Raw genomic sequence first — 23,256 nt, 5'->3', positions numbered from 1 at the left:
ATTCTACTGAGTCAGAACTTCTTCAGAAAACTTTTTTTTTTAATTAATAGAGGATACCCTTGCAGCCACAAGGTTATAAGATGTCTCTGACAACCCTCTCTTTGGATACAGTCAAAAAGGAAGACATTTAGACTTCACATTCAATTTAAAGTAGAGGTCAGAGTTCAAAAGTGTAGTTTGCCCCTGTCATGTTCTATTTGGAATTCAAATAGTCAGAAAAACAAAAGGCAAAATGACACATTCCCATCACTGGTATTCTCCAGTCTGCTCCAGAACAGGCACAAGGGTAAAAGAAAGGACATTTCTAATGGTATTTATTGAGATATACTATATATAAGCTCTGCATTCTAAAATACATAAAATAATCAGAGAAAAAGAGTGTAGGTGTACACAGCTATTGACTTCAAAACCGCCCTCATTAGGGACAAACTTATTCTTATTTTTCTTTTAACTCCCCTTATAAAAACAAAAAAAATCCAAATCAGAATTTAGGGAAGATATATTTTTTTTAATGCCCCTACACTAACTGTTGCACTATGACTTTTTTTAGTCTGATTATTCTCTGAGAGGAAATCAGAACAACTTCACTGACTCCTGCCATTTTGCTGAAATAAAACAATAACAATAAGAAAAGAAATTTTTTACCAAAATGTGAAATATTTTAGGATGACAGATTTTTTCCAAGTATTTGATCATACAAGTTTCCTTTAAATAATAACACTTCAGGGAAACACTCCAGAAACATTTTCATCCTCATAATGCCCCGACTGCATCCCACCTTTGTCTCCAAATAAAGTCAGAAAAAAAAGCTGAGTTACAGAATGCAGCAGCAGCAGCCACAGAAGCCAAAAAGGCAGCTGAGACAACACAAAATTGACAATCCTCACTCCTTCTCAAGTATTCTTACCACGTGGAAGCTTCTATTTACACAAGTGCACGACTCCTTCAACCATAAATAATTTTCTGTAAAAATATAAGGACTACATGGAATCTGGAAGGACTTACCATTTATTGTCCCTCATGCAGTCATGTACCTTCAGATTTATTTTTGATTACACTCAGAGCTCCTGTAGGGAACATTTTATTTTTTTTCTAACCCTGACACCTTCTGCTGATCATTGTCCAAAATTCCACAATTTGAGTCAGAGAAGCTCCTGGTAACCTCTCCTGTGGCACAGTTTGAAGTCTAAAGTTTAAAACACGTATTATTCTGTGTATTTGTTTGTTCCCACACACTGCACCCACCACTCTGACTGCCCTGCAAAGCCCAACCCGTGTCCCTGCAGGTCTCACACAGCCCCAGCTCCCTCTCTCTGTGCTCAGTGCTCCCATATTATCCTTGATTGATGACCTGATTGATCAGGTTTGTTTGGTAAGACTGTGCAGCCAGAAGGGCTGTCCATGTAAATAAGGAGAAGGATGGTATGGAGAGCACACTTTTCACTAAGCTGGGATGTTTGGAACAGATGAGGAGGACAAGGCCAGTTTTTTTCTGGCTCAGTTGTGTCTGTGCTAGAATCAGGAGCTTGAAGAATACATAGACCCAACCAAGCTAATCCCAGTGGTCACCTGGTGGAAAAGTGGAAAAGTTGGGAATATATCCAAGTCCTCGTCCAAGATTTATTTTTCTAAGGTCACTAGTCCCTACTCTAAGTAGAATATTTGCAGAAATGCTTTTCCCTATGGATTTCTGCACAACACGTGGGCTGTGGATGGACATGGCCATGCACCAAGTATCCTTCAATGCAAAAAGAACCAGAAAAATGGCCATGTTTTTCCTCCATTTATCTCCATTAGATGTTTAATTACAACTGGCCTCAGGGGGGGATCTCAGTTGGCTTCTCCACTCCAGCTGCAGGTTTGACTGCAGACAAGTGCAGGCAAACTCCTGTTAGTGTTGATCCACAGCAAGTCCGTGTCATATGAAGACGTGAGACAATGGGCTTTGATGGTTATCAGTTTTCTGAGCCTACCCACAAACCCACAGCACTGAAATTCTCTCCATCCTGCCTTCAGTGCTTCTGTGACCCACAGAAATTATATCAACTTCAGGCCCTTCACCTATGAAATCACTGGTATCTATAAAGAGACACCCCAAGGTATGAATTACATAGAAGACATGCTAGTGAACTTGTCAGATTATTGTACATATTCCCTCATACCTAATAATTTTCCTATCCTTCCTAGATTCATTTAAAACAACTTCAAAAATTCAAATATTCTTTTCAGTAATATTCTCTCTATTATTTCCAGGACTACTTCGTGTTTCAGTGCTTAGAAAATGATGAAATGTAAGAAGCTTTGGCTCTGTAAAACTAATTGTGACCTCTGCCTGATAACATACTCCAGTTCTTAAACTGCATTTCGTTTCAGACATTTATATCCCTTGTCATCCTCATTTCCCAGTGCTGCATTACTGAGCTACTCCTCAGAAAACCCAAACAATCCTCACACACATAGTGTGACACGCTGCTGGTTTATGGTGAAAAAAACCCTCCTGACAAGAAGTCAGCCTCTCTCTAGACCAGTCTGCGAGACAACTAATGATTTATTGGACAAATACAAGATTTTTAACATAAAGAACCCTGAAAAGAGCTCGTTGCTTTGCTGTTGTAATCGGATTCCAGGCAGTGATTCCGCTCAGGGCATGTTGTACCCTCAGTGTCAGGAAGACGGATGAAAACCTGAAGTTCATCACAACAGTGAGACAGGACAGGAGAAAAATGTTGCTTTCCTGACATCAAAGAATCAATAAGCAGCACTTACATTTTGAGTTCAGAGCGATCAAAGTAGACAGGCAGCATTTCAATGTTTGTTTCCCTTTTTAGAGCATATTTCTAATGCAGAGTTGGTTGGTTTGGGTTCGATTTTTTTTTTTTTTTTTTTTTTTTTGTGCCAGACAAAGTGAGTTGGAGAGATTTTCTCACAGCACAGGCTAATGTTCTCAATCTGTTTTTCCTTTCTAGGGTCTGCACAGACAAATTCCACAGCAACATCTGATGATAAGATCAGACAGTAGTAGCAGAGACATTTTTAAATCATATTTACAATATGTCCCCTCTGGCCCCACCAAAGAGCAAGCTTTCTTAGAAACAATTCTTATTGGCAATTTTTTTTTTTGCTCCATTTAGAGATAATTTTAGCTCTTCAGTGTCATGCAAATACACAGGGCTTTACTCAGATAAAACTGCTATCAAGGCATTGGGAGCTCTGCCAGGAAAAGAGCAAACAAGGCTCCTAAGAGGAGCTCAGCTGGAGAAAGGCTTCAGGATTTGCTCTATTGGGCACAAGCTGATGCATTTTAAAATGCGTGTTTAAAGGACAATGAAAACGTGTTTTTAAAAGGAATAAACAAAAGGCACCAAAATAGGTAGTTTCTGAAGTCTAAATTTACTTTAGACCCACCAAAATTTACATACATTTACATGTAAAATGAGGCTTTATTCAGCTCCCCTGCCTGGCAGCCTCAGCAGCTCCCTCCCTGTGGCTCAAGGACCTTCCACTCCCCCTGCTCCCAGTGGGATGGGGAACCCAACAGTCTGGCCTGGTCAGACCCAGTTCTCCTGGGTGGTGTGGTCTGGGGGATGGCCCAAATCTCTACCCTCTCCTTAAATAGGGTTTTGTTTAGAGGGGGAGGAATCTCCACAGGCTTGTTACCCCCTGAGCGACAAAATGAAGTGCTGCTGGACACCAAACACCAAATATATACAAGTTATAACAGAATTAGAAGTATCAATGGTATTGCAAATCCACAACTGGATATGAGTGTGGGCAATGAGACCATCTGCCTCTGAGTTAGGCAGGTTTAATGTGATCATGTTGTACATGCTCCTGCTTTCTGGTAGGTTCTGCACGACCAAAGTGAGGGAGATCTGCCATGGTATCATTGCCAGCTGGGGGAGTTCCTTCCCTGAAAAGCAAGTGACACTTTGCTCTGCTGGAAGAAGGATATTGGGCAAAAAAATGGTCCATAAAGCAAAGAAAGAAATCAGTGCAGCAAATATTTCAAAAGGAAGGAGGGGGAAACCTCTGCTGTGGAAGTAAGGAGAAGAATTGGTGACCTGGGCTCAAAACACTTCAGGCTGCAAATGCACCATACTGGAGAGGATTCCTCATTGACCTCCCTAAACTCTTCCTAAACATCCCTCTGAGATGGAACAACAGCCCAGCTCTGCCCAGGACCCACCAGACACTGGGAGCTCTGCAAACACCCACCACAACTTCCCAAACATGCCACAGCTTGTGGGGATCCCGGTGGATGAAAGGGCTGTAAATATGAGATTATATTATCTAGTATTGTTATTGTAATTTTATGGGCCTGTCTGTATACAGCGAGTTAAAACTTTGTAAGCTCTTTTCTTGGTTGGCTTTTGCTGCCTTTAAGCATCTTAGTAAATTTATAATCCCTTTTTCTTTAGCTTCTTTTTCTATCTCTTTGCTTGAAGACCTGGCACGCAATGAATCAAAAAGGGGATATTTATACCCATACTGTGAGAATGTTTACAATGTACAGAAAATTCTGTCTGTGGCTTGGTCTTTGTGTATTTTCAGAATAAATGACACTTTTCCAAACGTACTATATTACTGTTGAGTCCACAAAGTCTGTATTTATGTAACTAAAATGCTTTTATTTAGACCTTTGCAACATGCCAAAATCAAAACTATTTTAATGAATGAATCAAAGTAGTGCAGCAAAGAAATCTGTAACGTATTACCGTTTCAAAATAAAGATTTCTGTGAAAAGCCTCTCAGATACAAAGAATCTGTTTGTTTTACAAAAAGCAATTTTGTTATTTTCATGCCCATTGTTTTAATAACAGAACTTTGATCTTGAAAATATTTTCGCATGAAACATGAATATGGTAATAGCCAAAGTTTCCATTGAGCTGCTGCTTCATGTTCCAAGAATATTGGGTTCCATTACATGTAGTATTTAATAATTTACATATGGGCTCCAGGCGACCTCCTTGAGGTCTTGATGCAGACACTGCTGAAGTTTTCCAAATTTTTATTCAGGTAAGTGGATTTTCAAGCTCAGGAATATCAATAGCACCACTAAGGGCCCGACCTAATTTTCCCAATGCCATGACCTGGTTTGAAGCACGTGAATGTTACAGTTCCAATCAGTCATGCAGATATTAAGTGCTCCGTGACTTCCCCACACTTTAATTGCAGAGTTCCTTAACAGAGCAAAGAAGTCATTACTTTACTCAAATATCTTGTATTGAATTCAGTCCTCTATAAAGTTTTGGAAACAAAGGAAGCAGCTACTAATATTCCACTTCCATAATTCCCTTCAGTGGAATTTCCCTTTCTGAAATGCTTCACAAATTATAGCTCAAATCTGTCTTGCTCTGACACATTTGCCTCCCTGGGCTTTGCTTACAAGTGTAGGAATGAATGAGGCAACATCTCACCTTCCCACCCACAAATGTCACTGGGGGGAAAAAAAAAAAAAAAGAGGATTTGTAAATTTGTCTGGCACTTCCAGATGTGGAGCAGCCCTGTCTGAACACATATGGATCAGCTCTACCGTGCACCTGTAAGGAGTGTGGTGCTGCTGGGGCTGCCAGGCTGTGATGTATGAGTGGGTAAAGGGATCCTGATGGATTTATGGAGCATGTGCAAATCATCTCTGCAGCACACTGTATATCACAGCTCCAACTTTTACAGAAGCATCACTTCTGGTCTGTGTTCACTCCCCAAATGAACCAGAGATGTCTCTGGGATTCCACATCCGCTCCTGGAGTGAGAGCTAGTCAGGTCAGGGAGGTGGTGGATCGAGTTTTGAGAAGAGATTCATCACAGAGGAGTTAAAGATGTGCTACAGGCAGCACTGAGGGTATTCTGAGCCTCCTGGTGGCAACCAAACCTGCTTTAAAAGCAGTTGTATAAACACAGCTACATCAGGACCAGATAGCATCTGCCTTAGAGGGAGACTGATGTCGAATGGAATGGTTCCCTGGGCTGATATTTATTCCTCATTAAGGAACGATCCTGATAAGCTGAAGCCTTCACCCCATCCCAAATCAAGTTATGTGTCTGTTCTTAGAGCCTGCACACCTTTCCAGCATCCTTGAGGTGAATAAATAAATCTTACAAATGGTTATACGCCTCTAATGACACCTCTTGAAAGGAAGCTGAACATAATAAATTCCTGTTAATCTTGATGGATGGGTGGGAAGGAAGGCAGGCAAGAGATAGCCAGGAAAAGCATGACTATTAGACACTTCCATTATCATTAGACATGCCACCCTGCCCTTGAAAGCTGATTAACACCAACTCCTCAGAAAAAATAATGGAAAACCTCCAGCATCAGATGTGACCTTGCAGCACTGCAGTCCCTGGTGGTTGCAGGAGGCAGCAAGTACATGAAGAGTGTTCTTTAATCTTCAGTTATGATATGAGCACCATTAACATTTCAGAGGGCTCCAAAATTAGGAACTACTTTCTGCTCTCCCACTCCCTGTCAGTAAAGAGGACACACACTTGGACTTGACATGTGTCTGAAAACAATCATATATTTACTTCCCGTGTGCAGTTTGCCACCAAGGAGCAGAAGATCCTTCTGTGCAGCACCCCCTGGTCACTCTGCCCACACTCCAGGCAGGACCTGCCCCTCCCTCCTTGGAATTCGGTGATTTTAACACGGAGATTCTGCACTCGGAGTGACACTGGCTTAGTGTGGCCCGAAGTAAACACTGTGATTATCACCCAGTTACTGATACTGGGGAAGTCTGAATCATCTCCTTTCGGTTGTTAAACCCAAGTAAGCTCGCTCACCCCGGCAACACAGGGAAGTTTATATTGCTCCTGAATAGGAACAGTCTTCTGCAGAACACGGGGCATTTTCATCTAGGAAATATCTGGAATATTTCAGTGCAGCTACTTATACATTTAAAATACCACGTCTGGGGCACACGCTGCAATGTGCTGTCCCTGCGTGATGAAGCAGGGCTGAGACATCTCACTCCTCCTCCTCCTCCTCTTTCTCCTCCTCCTCCTCCTTCTCCTCACCCTGTCCAGAGGGATGGGCACCGCTGCTTCCCCTGCACGCTGTTGAAACCTTCAGGGGCTCCCCCCAGCCTGCAGCCATCCAGGAGTATGGATATGGAGCAAACCCACCCTCCACCAAGGCTCTGGAGCAGGGGCACAGGTATAAGAGCTGCAGAGCCGTGGCCTGGCCGGGCTGAGGCTGCGCTCCCTGTTCCTGGAGGAAAACCATCTGGATTGCACAGTTCACAACTGGGGCAGCATTCCAGGGCAGCCAGGCTCCCACTGACTCTCACTCTGTTTTCTTTAAAGCAGCCCGAGCTGCTGTCAGCTTCCCTACAACTTTCTCCTGCTTTCATTTACGTCCCATGCAAACTCCACAAGCATTTTCCACTGGAAGAAGCCAGGGGAGAGAGTTTTTCCCTGCAGCATTTGGGGAAAACTGATGCAGTTATGCAAGGAGCTTGGGATTATTTCTAGTCTGAATGCTTTTATTTTCTAATTAAAAAAAAATAATAATAATTTTTAGATTTTACTTGGGCTAAAACCATTGTTGCCAAGCAACAAAGAAGAATAAAATGGAAACTTTTTGAAATTACTCCTGCAGTTTTCAGATCTCAGTTAGGCTTATGCTATTAGACTTAGCTCAAGAGGAAATCAGCAGAATTTACACAATATATATATTTTATATATAATCATCAGCTTGTGGGTTTATTAAATACCAGGATGCAAACTATCCTGACTGTAGAGCTTAGCACACGTCCGTGTCCACATACATTGAATTTTCTGATGTGAGGAAAGTTCTCTAAGAATTTTCTAAGTTATTTCTGCAAATCAACTCCATTCATGTCTTACTATTTTTAAAAATAATGTCCTTAAATATCCCTGTAATTCTAACTCTTCTCTAACATTGGCAGCTTGGGAAATGCTGACAGCTTTCTGTGACTGGAGTGGTCACAACAGCATGGCACATATTTGTCTCAGATTAAAAAAAAAGGAAAAAAAAATAGCCATAAGAACATTTGGACTATTAGTCCAAAGAAGTTTCAAATTACGGAAAAATACTTGAAAGGATAAAGAAAAAAAAATGTTATTTCAAGACAGATTTTTAAGCATTAGACAAGAAATTTAAAAAAATGACTGGAAAATCAAGTTGATCTTTTCTGCTACCTCTAACCACCACGGTCACTAAACACCAGCTCAGGAGCTTGTTACCATACTCAGCAGAAAGGCACCACATTTGAAAGATCAGGCTCATTTCTAACCACAATTTTCTGTCTTTCTTATAGGTAGATAAAGCAACTTCCATGATATATTAAAAAATAAATCCCTGGATCTTCCCTCCACCCAATTTAAAACTATTCCAATTAAGCTTTGGATAATTTTACAACAAATCAGATTTAAGTATTATGAAAACGTGGCAAATAGGACTCCAGGGATTCCTTTAAAATTCCTTAATGAATCAGGCATGCAATGCGAGGTTTTGTAATTCCCAAGTGAAGGTTTATGAGTTCAAACTGCAATGTTTCCAAGAGCAGAAGGGAGGCGAGGTCTGCAGCATGTAATAAAGTTTAGTAGATTAAATGATACAGTGAAAAAAATACTCAGATTTGGAACAGATAATTCATTCTTCGTGTCAGTGAAGAACCCCTTAAGAATCCCATAAGATCTTTTAAAAAGTGTCTTGAGTGCCAGAAAACTTTATGTTATTTCTAACTAAATCAACTGATCTAATAATAGATGGAAAACTACTCTGCCTCAAAAGATTTTCCACTCCAGATAAATGGATTATTTGGACAATGATACAACATTTAACCCAATTACAAGCAACTCCCTCCCACACCCCAAACAGCTCAGGAAGGAGTGTGTGTGTATTCACACAACTTGTACATGAACACGGGACAAGACAACCAGAACACACGTGGTTTCTGCCTCTTGCTTTTCAATCCACCTAAAATCCATCAGCTAAGGGCAACCCCCATCCAACTACTGCCTTTGTTTCCTGGCAACTGTACTTTTTTTCCATTAAAAAAAATAGTCATACAGGTTTTTTCCTTAGGGCAAGTCTAGCCAGTTAATTATTAAGTAACTAAATTGCTTAACTAGTTAGGGGAACTCTGACCCATCACCAGTCATCGTTTGGTTTCCAGTGCATTCATGGCTAACAAGGAGGGAGAAGATACAGCCACAGCTCATTCCCAAAGGGATGGCAGAGGATGGCACACTGATCCTAATGCTTAAGGAGACAGCAGGGTCTGCAATGTCCTGCACCACCTGACAGTATTTCCCAATAGGAGTCTGCCTGGGACTAGCAGGGACCCTTCAACCACTTTTGGAGGAGTCCAGGCACCAAAACCTTTCAGGTGTCCTGCTGTAAGCAAGGGAAGCAGAGTCATGTGGGGCTGAAAGTCCTCCACACTGATAGTTCTGACTCCTGTGGATTTCACAAGATGCCTGCTGAGGTTGGGATAGAAACCTATTCTGGGCAAGGAAGACCTTGTTGTTTACACAAGGATGCCAAACAGCTCCCTGAGGAAGGATTTAAATGTAAACTCCCTTATGTGAAATGTGAAAACTAACTGTGAACTCACACAGTTGCCATCGCCCCGTGGCAGCACACAACACTCTTCTTAGTTAGGCATCCCAATGTCATCTGCAACCTGGCTCTTTTTCTCAGCTGTATGTCCACAGTGACTAAATTAAAAGTCAAAACATGCAAACAGCCACTAAACTGCACTAAATCAAACCTTGAAGAAGAAACGCAGAGCGACTGCTGCGGAATCTGAAAGCCCAGGGCCATTCAAACGGGGGCACAGAAAGGTGCTCCTTCCCTTGGCTTGTGCACAGCAGGAGACAAATGGACTTTGACATCTCATTTCAGCTCATCACAGAGCAAAGACACAAAGGTTCTCCACGTGCCAGTGTGGGTTGTTCCTCCTGAGCACAGTGAGGATGTGGCCCCCCTCACTGTGAACCTCTAGTCTGGTTTATATAAAGTCTGATGTTTTCTCTCCTAAGACTGCTGTTTCCAGAGACTAGTTCCTTCTTGCTAGGATTAAGGAGACAGCAAGAATAACATGCTGCAGTGTAAACTGCCAGTCAATTAAAGTGGATCATGACCTGATACTGATAGTGGAGATACTACAGAATATTATTCAGATTCCCAGGCAATAAATCTCAGAAGTAATGTCTGGGATATTGTTCCAGTCCAATAGCATCTCTCAAGCATTTATTCAATGGTATATTTATACAAGCAGTTTGATTTGGAGCAGTGGTGTCTCTAGATTGATTTAAGGAACTCAGAAGCTGAGATCTGAAGCCTGCCTTGTTATGGTTCCTCTCTGATTAATCAGTACTGGAAACAAATAAGCAAATCACCAGGAAAAAGGATTATATTAGTAATTTTTAAAGGCAGCAATAATTTTTCTTCATATAGATTTTGTATGAGTCTGCAGATGTTTCTTACAGCCAGGGATCCCACCCCAACCTTGCATTTTGTGTAAGTGCTGCACTGCAGCTACAACAGTGTGAAATTTTTCAGTCTCTACTTATCAGCTTTCTTTTCTCTGCCTTTCTCTTACTCTTCTTGCTTTACAAGCATATACTTTTTTATAGTATGAACTTTTCTTAAAACTTCTATACATACATTCTTACTAAAACAGGATCAGTTCTATGTGTTACTGTTATCCAGAATGTCCACCCACACCCTGTTCTAGAGGTACAGGATACACATAAGGCCTAAGAAAGTAAATCAACCTCCATGTTCACTTGGGTGCTACTATTGTTGAAAAAAATAATGGCAATTCTTAGCGCTAGTTCTTGAAACTGGGTGTTTCTGCATCTTGGTTGCAGAAGACACCTAGAAAAGTGCTGTTTATACTACAATTTCTGCCTTTAATGCCTACTGGATTTACATTTTCCAATAAAGCTAGGGATAATGTTGATAAATGGCTAAAATAAAAAAGTAGACGTGAGCAATTTGGGGCTTCACCACCGTGTTCCACTCAACTACCATATGATTTTAGAAGTCATTTCAATCACCTTGCACAAAAATCTGCTTTCTAATAAAATGTTGAGCATTGCAATTGAAATCTGTGAAGGCTGACATCCAGCATCTGCTGCTCATTTTAAAAACAGATAATAATAATGCTTTTCTGGATTTTTCCTTAATTTTTAATGTCTTAGAATAAAATATGAAATATTTTCACATGAAATATGAAACTAATAGCTATATCCTAAAATCTCAGCCATCCCTCTGTTGTAATTTTGAATAGGCCTGTCAGTTGTAGAAGGAACTGTTGTAGCTGACAAGAAATGCTGGGATGACTTGTCCTTTGCTGTGTTCTGGGCCATTGATGCCTTTTCCAATACAACATTTTTTCATCCTAAAAATTGCTTAAGAAAAATCTTGTCATTCAAGGTTATAGAAAAAAAAAAAGCCTGACTTATTTGTCTTGGTTTTCCTCCAAGCCCAAGTGCGACACCATCTATGCTGCACAGGCTGAAGCTGACTCATCTAAGCAGACATTGTTGAGTAAATCAGGCACCCTTTTGTTTGCCTTTTGCAAGGGAAAGGTTTTCACAAGCTGTGTGACTCTGCTAGTGAAGAGGGTCTTATTTTCAGGGCAGATGAAGTGTTGGTGGCTGGAAGGGGAGTTAAAGAACAGCAAACCGAGCACTTCACCTGAGCAGTGACACGACAAACCCAGAGGCGACAGCAGAGTTTGCCAAGGAGCTTGATTTTATCAGGTTCCCAGGTAAAACAAACACTCTGAATGTGCATGAAAGCACTTCTACAATACATGTCTTAGAGCATGACAAGATTCCTGCTAAAATGTAATTTGGATTTACAAAATGTCCCAAACTGTGGATGTTTTGACAGGTGAAGAGGTACCAGGGGTTTCTCCTCAGAAACAGCCAGCAGATATTTGGATAAGCAGTAACATCAGTGCATTTATGCCAACATGACTCAGCCCCAGCATAAGATGAAGTTCAAATAATGCTCTTCAGAATACCCATAAATGTGATAAAATGTTACAGTCAAGAGCCACAGCAGAGGAAAGGGTCAAGAGCAGCAGCTGTCCACAAACACCAGGAAAAGTAACAAGAGTTTTCCTTTGCTAAATCTGGGTCAGAGGCAGTAAAATTTCCTTTGTTTGTCTTCGTCATTTTAAAAATTCATGAATCCTGAAATGTGCCTTCTGTGCAGCAAGGAAGTATTACTGTGTTTGTATGTATTTCCATCAAAAAGCTTCTATGAGCATCAGTGCATCAGATTTCACTGCCCTCCCCACCTCAGAATTGCTGAAAATAAACTAGAAAATAGTCCACTAGTAATCTGAGGGGAAACTTGGTAATTTTCATGGTAGATGGTTGCTTAAGCACAGTTGTCAGATGCTGAGCACTGATGCTTCCAGGCCTTTGGAAACCATGAATGGATGTGAATTTGGCATGCACAGCACAACTCCTGCTGTACAGTGTGATGTCCCACTAATGTGTATTTGCCTAGAAAACCAACATAGAGCTTAATAATTTAAGTCTAATGTAGAATTTACCGGTGGCATAAAATGCTCCTAATAGGCAATGCATTGAAATTGTGAAATATTGTGAGGTTAACTCTCATAGTTCTGATGTTTTATGAAAAGTGGCCATCCAGCAGATGCCAGAGCATGGAATGCTCTGTCCAGAGATGACTTTATCTAGTTTTATACCTGTGTAGTCCAAATCTAAGTGACACTTTTGAATTCTAGCAGGAAGAGCTCAACATATCAGATAAGAGACAAGTTTCTCTCAATGTTGCATGAAGACCATGTTAAGATCTACCTGGAACATTTTCAAGACATCCACTAGCTCTATAAAAATGGTACAAGTTGATTTTTATCAGTTATAACCAGAGATAAATGGATTTGAAGAGCCTGCAACACTTTTTTTAAAACGTGTATCCTCAAAAGACGAGCTTTGCAAACTGGAACATGGATTTCACCTGCCCTGCTAAAGCAACTATGCATTACTGAGATTTTATCAGTCTGATTAGAGGCTTGATTCTGCATAAGGATTCTTGTGCTTCCCAAAGTCCCAGTTTCACACAAAGAGGTCCAGAGCTTCATGACTGCAATGCTAAATTCAGGATTGGACCCGTGATGAACCAATTACCATCAAACCAACAGCACGAAACCTGTGCTGGGTTTTGTCAGCCTTTCTTTGGGTTATGCTGTTTAGAAACAACTTACAGGGAAGAAAAGAGAGAAGAACTGTTGCTGAAGTGAATGCAAAGTATTTCATGAGATGGGTAGGACTTGTATGACTGTACATCCACACAACCTAAACTCCTCATGCTGCAGGCAGCTGGCATAGCCCCCTCTTCTTTAGCACACAGGTTTATTGAAAAATACTTCAGGTAATCTGCTTAAATGTTATATAGAACATTAAGAGCCTGATTCAATGCCAGAAGAAAACCAAAGTGTCACATGCTATGTATTTTGAGTAGTCTGAATTGTAATACTAAAAGTACCTTATTTCCTTTGGAGAAGCCACAGGCAACCCCAAAAGACCAGAAGAAACCAAACCCTTCAGCAGCAATCTGGAGCAGCGATTTTTGCTGAGGAGGAACACTGAACACTTATTTTCTTCTGAAAAATCAGAGCAGCCACTTTATTCATACGTGGAAACACAACCTTCCCACCATGTTTAATGTCACAAAAATGCTAACTGCCCACGGGGGAAATATTAGATCAATGCTAAAAAACAGCTGGGAGAGACCAGGGGAAGCATTGCACAAGCTCTGCAAGCACTTTGTGGAATATTTAGCTGGCACTTTTCTGGAGCGTTTGTGAGCATTTTCTGATATTTCTGAAGGCATGCTGGGAAAATGCTATGGGAAAATAGCAGTCAAGTAGTAGAGCCATATGAAAAAAATCAACAGCAAATAATAATGAAAGAAGCTGATTTATCCCTCAGATAAATCAATGCTAAAGCAGAAATACACTGCATGTAGCAGCATTTCTTGCTAGGAAAGGGCAAGGCTAAGTTGTGTGTTGTTTCTATAATGAGCTCCCTTCGTTGCTACTCCCACCAAGATGAGAGACACATCAAGAAATCTGCCAGTCTCCCACCTTCCTCCCTCTTGGCTTACCATTAATTTTAATCAGCTTTTGTGAATTTTCAAGAATACAGGCACTGTTTTAACCAAAACAGCCTGCTTTGCATTGCACAGGACCGAGTGTCACTTAAGCAATTTATATTCACTAGAGTTGTAGTTGTCTCCTCAGATTTTATCCCTTGAGATATATTTCTTTTTCAGCATCATTTTAAGGATTATACACCCCCCTCCCCTTGTCCTGCCCCGTGGGGGATAGTCTTTCCAACCAAAGAGGAGAAGCAGCTTCCCCAGCACAGCCCCTGCCTCCACCCCCCTCCACTGTTCTATTTTAAAGCTTTCTCCATAAGTTCATGACTTTGAAAGGTATGTAGACAATACCTTGCAGCCTGTTCTGCTCTACTCTTTTTTCCAGGTCCCTGTGATGTTGCCCTCTTGTGCAGAAACCTCAGTGTTTGAGAGCAGGGTCTTTGTCCTTGTGACAGACTTGCCTCCAGAGAGCAAGAACAACTGCAAAATGCCACCAACAGCGGCAGACAGAGCCTGAGCATTAACATTTACCAGCCAAGGCCCCAGAAGGGTGGATATTCCAGGAAGAAGCCAACCCCTTGAGCAATTTAACAGGCTTGCCAAGGACAGCCAAGTAAAACCAGATGCAGTGGGTTGGATAGATTCAGAATGGCAGTGACACGGGTAGGCAGTGGGAGATGAGAAAACAGGGAGGGGACAAGGAGATGAGAGGAGAAATGAAAGGAGAAACAAAAGAAGAGCAACAGGGAGAGAACTGACATGGGCAGCGGGTTTGGCAAAATATGAAATCATGAATTATAGCATTTTACCCTATTTAAAAAACCACCTGTGACCTTACCATTTTTATCTGCAGTTTTACCCTGACTTTTGCCTGGTGCCCTCCTATTTCAGCCTGTTTGTCTTCAGTGAACTCCTGGTAACTGCACGTGTGCTCACTGCACACAGCAGAGGTCAATGCAGTACTTTTATAAAATAACTGAGGCTAATGGTAAGGGAATGGCAAATGTACAACATAAACAAATTTCAGCAACTTGAAAGGGCTTTGCATGCCTCCTGAAATAATTCCTAACACCAGTTCAGTACACTAACCTTTGCCTTCAGAATAGCTATAGTCAGATAAATCATTTAACTCTACCATCGAGGTTGTTACCTTTGGCTTTTTCCATTACTTTCTATCTTGTTATTCAATGACTTAAATCATTCACTAGGGTCTACTTCATCAAGCTCCAATAATCTATAAAAAAAATATTTGTACCATGGGTTTTTTATGATTTTTCACCAGTAAGCCCAGTTTTCTTTACAAACATTACTGAATTTCTCTCTCCATTGAGGGGCTAAAAAAGTCAATTTCCACCGTGGGTAATAAAAAAAGTGTTGGAAGGCATAAAGCTATTGCAGAATAAACAAATATATCTTTAGGTAATACCTGCCTTCAGAACCAAATAAATTAGTCTTCAGAGACTGGGCTAAAGGGACGGGCTTTGGAGCTTGAGTTGCTTGGGGCTGTAGCAGCACATCTCCACTCTGACTGCACACAGGCAGGAACACAGCACAGAGCAAGCAGGGTCTTATATAAACATGTCTGGGGAGACACAACCAGCCCTCTCTTCCCACATGTCTCTTAGCTCCAGTCCTGAGGATCAAACAACAGACTGGGTAGGAAAAGCATCTCCCACCCCCAATATACAGCTGTTTCAATAGCAAATGTCAGGAGGGGCCTTGCAGCAAATTTCTGTGTGTGCAGGATGCTGGTGCAGTCCCAGCTGGCACATGGTGAGAGGGGTTTGCCTTGGCCTCGAGTACCATCAGTGAGGTCTCCCTGACTTTATGGCACAGAGAGCTTTTACAAAGGGCAGCTATTTTAACTGGGGTATGGAAAAACCTTGCTGTAGTCTTTGTAAATGCTGTCTAATGGAAAATGAATTAGCAGAACAGGAGGAGTAGGTATGGGAGCAATCTCCTAAAGTCTCATTGTTATAAAGCAATACACAAACATACAGCCTAAGCCATTATACTGAAAACAATCATCTTCCTAAAATAGCCTGCAGCAGCAAGCAGCTACAGAAAAGGATCTGTTACCAAACATTAACACTCAGTACTTGTTACTGGTCAGACCTTCTCCTGATGTTTAGCAGGATTCTCTGCAGTCTGGGAAGAAGCCTTGATCCTAAATAAATTGCTAAGCTTTCAGCCTCCCAGTTTAACTATATGGTGAAAACATGAGCTGCAGTGAAAGAGAAGGAGAAGAGAAGCAATACCCCTGGAACTGCTATTGAGACCATTTTCAAAGTTTTATTCCCATTGCAATGTCAATGGAAATTTTTACAGAGAGGTATAAAAGTGGAGCAATCCTGATTCATCCTGGAGCTAGTTTTTAGAAAAACATAGGGATATGACATCAAAAGGATTCCTGTCCCACTCCCAACTCTTTTCCCAGAGGAAGGCTTTGGCCCAAAGGAGCCACACAGTGGACCTGAGAGACTGGCATGGTTTGTTCAAGGAGCTCAGCCCCATGCCTGGCACGTGTCTGGCTGGGCAGTCACAAACTGCTCCAGGCCCTTCTACCCCTCCATGCACACACCAGGCTTGGGAACAACCTCTGTAGGAGGTGAACTTGTAAAAGCACGAAACACAAGTGAGAAAGAGTGACCTGAGAACCATTTAACCCAGGTACAAATCCAGAGCTCCGAGGGCACAAACACACCACAGCTCCCACAGCTCCCCACAAAGTGGGACCAGCTTTGCTCTCCAGAGGAGCCTCCTCACCTCCCAGAGGATGTCAGCTGCTCCCTCAGGAGCCTCCATTTGTTTCCTTCTCTGTTCTATACCACACCCACAGCACTTCCTGGGACAAAAATCTCCATCCTCATCTCCACCCCCCTCACTATCAAAGCTGCTGACCCTACTCACAGCTCTGCAGAGGGAAAGTTATCCCCATGCTGAAAATGGAGCACAGAGCTCATTCCAGCCTTGACTTACTTGGATATCCACAGTGGTCCTCTGCTCCAAACCATCTTCTGTTCTCCAAAATCTGAAGTTTCAGCCGCATTAGTAAGTCCTCCTAAAAACCCAAACAAATAAGAAACAGTCTCCTTCCTGCTCTTGGTGACTTGTCCTTTATTAGATCTTGTTGTAAAAGTTAAGATCATGCCTATATTAACGTATTTGAAAATTGCCCTTGTTTTGTGGTTAATTAAAACACAGCATTAACTGCATTATTATCATTACTTTGCTAATTTTTTAGATAGCAGTTTTCTTGCATTTTTGTGTGGCATCCTGGGTTAACAAAATAACTTCTTTTTCAAGACTGGTTGTTTCAAAGGGAAAAAAACCCTCTGTATCTATTTCAATACAACTTTACCAAAAAAACTTGTACAGTAAATTTACATTTTGCATTTAGAAATTGTAAAAAACCCATGGAGAATATTCCCTTATAATGATCTGTTTCCAGTTTGATATAGTGACAACAAACTTGATATTTCAAGGACTTCTCAGAAAACTCTGCTTTTATTTTTGCAGTCAGATCTAGTATTTATATTAAAAACTGTTTTGCCAAGAGGCTCACATTCTGTCACTGACAAATGGAGCAGAGCCTGCCAAAATAGAAAGATACTACTTTTCTTCCTTTTAGAACCTTTGTCAAAGGGTAGAAAAGATCTTAGGAACACCAACTTTTAAGCTAAACGTCTAAAATGTTAATGAAATTTCAGGGCATACTTAATATTGCAAAACCACAAAGGGGGAAAAAAAAGGAGAAAGGAAAAAAAGAAGAGAGGAGCTGGAAGCTGCCTAGATCAAGACATTCAAAAAACAGAAATAAGGCTAAAAGTGAAAGAGTTATAAGAGCTGCATGAAATGTTTTTCATTAGAGCAAGATAGCTCTGAATATGAATATTTAAGGAGGTCATTGGAATGGATCTGGCACAGCAGGAGGATTGAACTCCAGTCCTGGGTGTTCAGAGCACAAACAGGGATTTTAGAAGCTCCTGACACTCCACATCACTGCATGATTAGAAAGTTACATAAACCAGCCCCTCTGGAAAGGCCTTGGGGGTCTCTGCACCCACTCAGCCATGAATCCTAAAGAAATTCAGAGCTCCCAAAGGACTCTGCTGATGCAAAGAGGAAGAGTCCTCTTACCTTCAAGTGTGATCTTTCTCTTTCTAAGAGAAAAAAACCACAGAACTTCCTCATGTTTCAAAAAAGACCTTTTGTCTCTTAACAGTAAAACTGAGCAAGTTTAATAGGTGGGATGTACCTTCTTTCCTCTTCTAAACTGAGGGACTGGGCTCCAGAATACACACAACTCCCATCACTTGCACCGTGTTGAATTCAGAGTAAATATTGATGCTTATTAATGAGAAAAACAATGGCTTGACCTGGTGTAACCTCACAACCTCACAAAGCCCTGTTACACCCCTCTACCCGTGGCTTCATTTTATCCCAACCCCCCTCCCAACAAGAAATAAAGAAATAACTCTTTAAAACCTGTGCTTACTAAGTCCTGGAACTTCCTTTTTAAAAACTTGTGTTTTAAAGCAATATAAACTCCACAGAAAATCCAAGAGCACTGAATTAAAAGGCTGCCTTAAGCCACCAGCATTTTCTAAACCAACTTGACTATCAGAAAAAGAATAAAAATGTAGCCAAAAGCTCAATTAGGATCAAATTAAAGGTCATCAAGCCCAGAATCCTGTGTCTGAGAGCAATCAGCTGGGGATACTCATCTTGCACAGTCTGTTAGCAGGGATTCTCTCCTAGCCCCTGGCAACCAGTAATTTAGAGACAGAGGTAAGTACCAACAGCTGGATTAATCCTCCAAAGATGCTCTAGGCCCTCCCTGAACCCATAAGTGCCCCTGGGCTTTGCCTCCTCATCAGGCAAAACCAGCACTGTCCTAACCCTGTTTTTCTTTTCCATCTTGAGGCTCACCTGACCCAGAAATTAAGAATTTTTACTACACAGCCTGGGCTTTCCATAAGGCTTCTGGGTTTGAACTGACATATGTTTTTAAAAGGGATTTTTTGCTTAGTTTATACAAATGTAAACAGAGCTGTAAATACATAAGCAGGGCGGCTGCTTACCTAAGGAATAGTGGATGATCTCAAAAGCCTGCTTGTCAAATACACCTCGTGCAAGTATTAACAACTGTTTATTTTGGAAGCGGAACAAAAGCATCCTGAGATAAAGCAGCGTTGCTGATGTGGAAAAACCGGAACATTCCACATTATTCACAATCATCCTGCCGGCAAGAAAACTGAATTAGTTTCCATTCCCTGTTCTCGAAAACAGGAATATTTTTCACGTCTTAAGAGAAGAGGGTTGGACTTAAAGACTCGAGGAAATGCTTCCATGCGAACAGACAGTCACGGATAAACGCAGCTTCACCTCTTTTTCATGGGGCCAGACTGTCAATTAAGGGCAATCAGATTTGTCAGCTCAATACAATCCCAAACACACCTACTCATGTGAAATGCTGCATGTGCGAGTACAACCTGACAGGTCTGTAACATCCATATGCATGGAAAACGGGGAGAAGATGCTCAGCAATTTGTGTTCAGTCAGCACTCTCCATTCTCTGACCTCCACCATCGCTGAATTCATCACACAAACTCCTCGAGAATGTGCCTCTAAATTATGGCCTGTGTTTTATGTCCCACCCATTACCATTGAGTTAATTACAGTCTGGATTTAAACATTATCATTACTTACAACGTGTAAGATGTGTCAAAGGGAAGCAGGCACGTATGATGTCAGTTCTCTCTCTCTAAATTGTTTAAATAAGGGAGCAAAAGACAAAGAAATTATACAGTACAAAATGTGGTGTCTACATCAGAATTTGATACCTACTGCGTGGTTTTGTACTGCTGAGGAAATTCAAAGATTTGTGGCCTTATAAACTGGATACTGAATGCTTTCTGGGATGTAGCCCCCACAGAAATTTGGAATCCTTGTGTAGTTTCAGGCAAGCAGTGGTCAGGTCTGGGCCTCAGCCTTGTACTCAAATCACAGGCTTACTCACAGAAAGCAACTGCTCACCAAAACTGGCTCCAATACCCCGTGAAGGACAGCTCAAGAAAAGCAGAATTCAATTTTTAGCACTCAGCTAAAGATTTTCTGAATTACAACGAGCACTTCTTTTATCCCACATTTCATTAAACCCGGTCTTAAAACTTGGCTAATTCTCCCTTATCACAAAGTGGATTGTTAATAATAAAATGTATAATAAATAACTTCAAGACTCTGAGATATTGTAGTGGTGAATAATGTAATTATTCAGACAAAGAACAACAAAAGTCAACACGGCTGACTGATCAAATTTCCTAAAAAGCCCCAGAAAGAACATTATTTTATATTTTTCTCTATCCATATTAATATAGGAATGTGTACTTAGAGCCAAAATTCTTGTGGATTTTTCCTCTCAACTACTCATGAATATAATATAAACTCTACTATGACTTTAGCTATGTGAAGAGATGAGGTGAAAGAAGCCAGTTATGAAAGAGGCTCAAATGTTTCTGGTCCTTCAAGTTTGTCTGAAGGCAGCAAGATTTCTGAGGCAGTGAAGTGGTTTTTCAGCAAGGACTCAAAAATACGTGTGGAACATCAGAAAAGGATGCTCTCGTGCTCTCTCCTACTTCCTGCTTAAATGTTCCTCCTGGAACAGAGGGATCTGACTTGGATTTTTGATGCCTCTTGGCCTGCTGTTTATACACCATTTACTTTTAAGAATCCACTTTAATATTGTATTGACCTTCTGCTCACATAAAATCCTGAAATCCAGATCAGCTGCCAAGTCAGAGTTTAACCTTTCGCAAAATACTTAAAATAAATGTCATATAAACTGTTATCATTGCAAACCATCTCTGCTGTGCTTGATAGTTCTCCCATCGCAAGTCTGACATTTTATTTGGTCCACGTTCCCCAGCTCTTCTGTGCACCTTCTATTAATGCAAACTTACATTTCTGCCAGCAGTAAAAATAAAGGATCGAACCAAGTTCACTTGAAATTTAATGATAGCAGCCACACAGACAGATAAAGAAATACATGGAAGACACAATTAGTACAAAAAAGGTCATAAAATGTCAAAGAATACAGAATCTTTCAAATTTGTAACTCTGTGCAGTGCGTCAGTGCTTCACAGTGAACAGAAGGTTGAGAAGATCTTAACATTTTAGATACATTTTAATATATCTCACATATTCTAGATACACTAAATTTTAAGTATGTCCAGGACCACTGTGAGTTGCAGTTTCCAAAAGGCTTCAACTCTCAAACTAAGTGCACAAGGAAGACAATGTTACATTGGAAGTGTCCTATTAACCTTAGGGGGGTTGTCAGAATGACACAGATGATTGACATGGAGAAGGACTTGACTCTTTATCTGCATTACCTAATAATTACCACGTTTTTAAAGGTAAACTCATGCAAAAAAAATCAGGTTTCTTTCAAAGACATCATCATCCACTGTAAAATGATTCCAACCTTTATGGACAAAAGGCAGGTTAAGATGAATGGCGTTTGATTTTCTGTGAGACTGGAAGCTTCACAGCAGCAGGGAAAAAAACTAAGACTGACTGAAACCTGCAGCAAAAGCCTCAGCTTTGCAGCCCTTTGAGAGCTGGCATTGTGTCTGTGCTACATCCCAAACGTGCCCTCACCCTCCTTATGACAGGACAGCAAAGTTAAATGAGAGAGCCCTAATGGCTCAGCAGTGGTCCCACCCCAGCACTACCTCTGATGATGAGAGAACTGACTAAATAAAAACGACCTTCCTGAGCTGTGGCAGTGTAATTTCAGCCCTGGAAACCAAACCTCTCCTCAGTCACAAACCTCAGGCTTTGAAAATAACATTAAAGGCTCATGTTGAGAGGCTGCTTTTTAAACATTTTTTTTTTTTCAAGGGAGAACTGAAATGTGTCTCCAGTAGGGAAAGCTCCATATGTGCCCTCTCCCATGGACAGCAGCAGCAGGGAGAGGGGAACTTCAACTCCCTGTCAGCACTCAAACTGTAGTCTCAGTGCAAGCCTTCAGTGGCCTTCAAAAGTTTTAATTTATAAATAAAGTATCTATTCCTACATAAATGTCACATTAAAGCGTATCACAGAATTCAGCACACCATCTGCCTAGCCATGACTCCAAGTGAACATGTTATTCCAGTTCTTGCCTGTATTTTCCATCCAAATATTTGTGTAGTTTCGAATAGCCGAAGGAACCTGGTGCTGACGTCATTCTCGTGGAAATCAATAAAAGCTCTGCCTCTGGCTTCCACACGAGTGGCCTCGAGCATCCTGGAGTGACAGCTTTGAAATGCTAAACCCAAACTGCCACGGCTGTTGCTGAAGGAATTAATTTCTTTCTGTATATAACCATCCTGAACGCATGAGGCACCTTAAAAACTTGGGTAAAGAAGGTCACAAGACAGTGGTCATTAATTTAGAGCAGTTATCTTAAAACAACCTGTTCAGAACTAGTTGTACTGATGGATTTCACCATCAGATGATACAGCAGTCACCACAGTGAACACCAACGTTCAAGTCACTCAGCTGCATCCCCACGGAACCCGAAGTTTTATCTCACATAAAATGCCTCTGGAAAAACAGATGTCATGATTAGTAACAGCTATTCCAGTTTTTGTGACAAACTGCAAAACAACAGCGTCCTACCAGCGAGGTGTGTAGTGACATTGCAGATAAAGGGTGGAGACTCAGCAGTGCAGGGCTGGTGATCCCAGTGGGTGGAGGGAGGAAAGAGATGTGGCATTGCAGCAAGGGGAATGGCAGGAGAGGGTGGTGAGCAGAGAAAGAGAAGGGAAAGAGAAGAGAGATGCAAAAGGCAGTGAAGCGCGAGAAGAAAATATGAGAATCGTTACTTTAGTTTAAATAGAATAATGCAAAAGTCAGCAATATACATGTATTAATTAAACTTTATCACCACGGCCCTGGAGTGTGCACGGCCTTCAGATGGAGTTACAGAAACCTACATGCACAGTCCCATATTACAACATTTACTTTTTTCTTTTTTAAGGAACAAATCTGTAAAAAATTCCTTAGCTAGGTATATCACCCTAAATATATGATGCACACTTTCTTCAGCAGGGCAATGAATACAGCCAAAAGCTACCTTAAGCTTTATG

The 23,256-nt window shown here is 41.1% G+C and overlaps 1 long non-coding RNA gene across 1 annotated transcript in view; it reads right to left on the bottom strand.

Moving 5' to 3' along the window:
• The window catches only part of LOC113975959, a 65,389-nt gene extending 42,472 nt beyond the window's left edge, over window positions 1–22,917 (bottom strand). The window contains exons 1-2 of the long non-coding RNA XR_003536967.1: window positions 22,787–22,917; window positions 17,099–17,180 (exon numbers count right to left, since the gene is read on the bottom strand). This is a non-coding gene — a long non-coding RNA (uncharacterized LOC113975959). The remainder of the gene's footprint in view (window positions 1–17,098; window positions 17,181–22,786) is intronic.
• Window positions 22,918–23,256: the final 339 nt, after the last annotated feature.

Source organism: Neopelma chrysocephalum, unplaced genomic scaffold (assembly GCF_003984885.1).
Source record: "Neopelma chrysocephalum unplaced genomic scaffold, ASM398488v2 Primary Assembly neopelma1_147, whole genome shotgun sequence".
NCBI lineage: Eukaryota > Metazoa > Chordata > Aves > Passeriformes > Pipridae > Neopelma > Neopelma chrysocephalum.
Note: the sequence above shows the minus strand (reverse complement) of the source record. Positions and strands in the feature narration are given on the sequence as shown.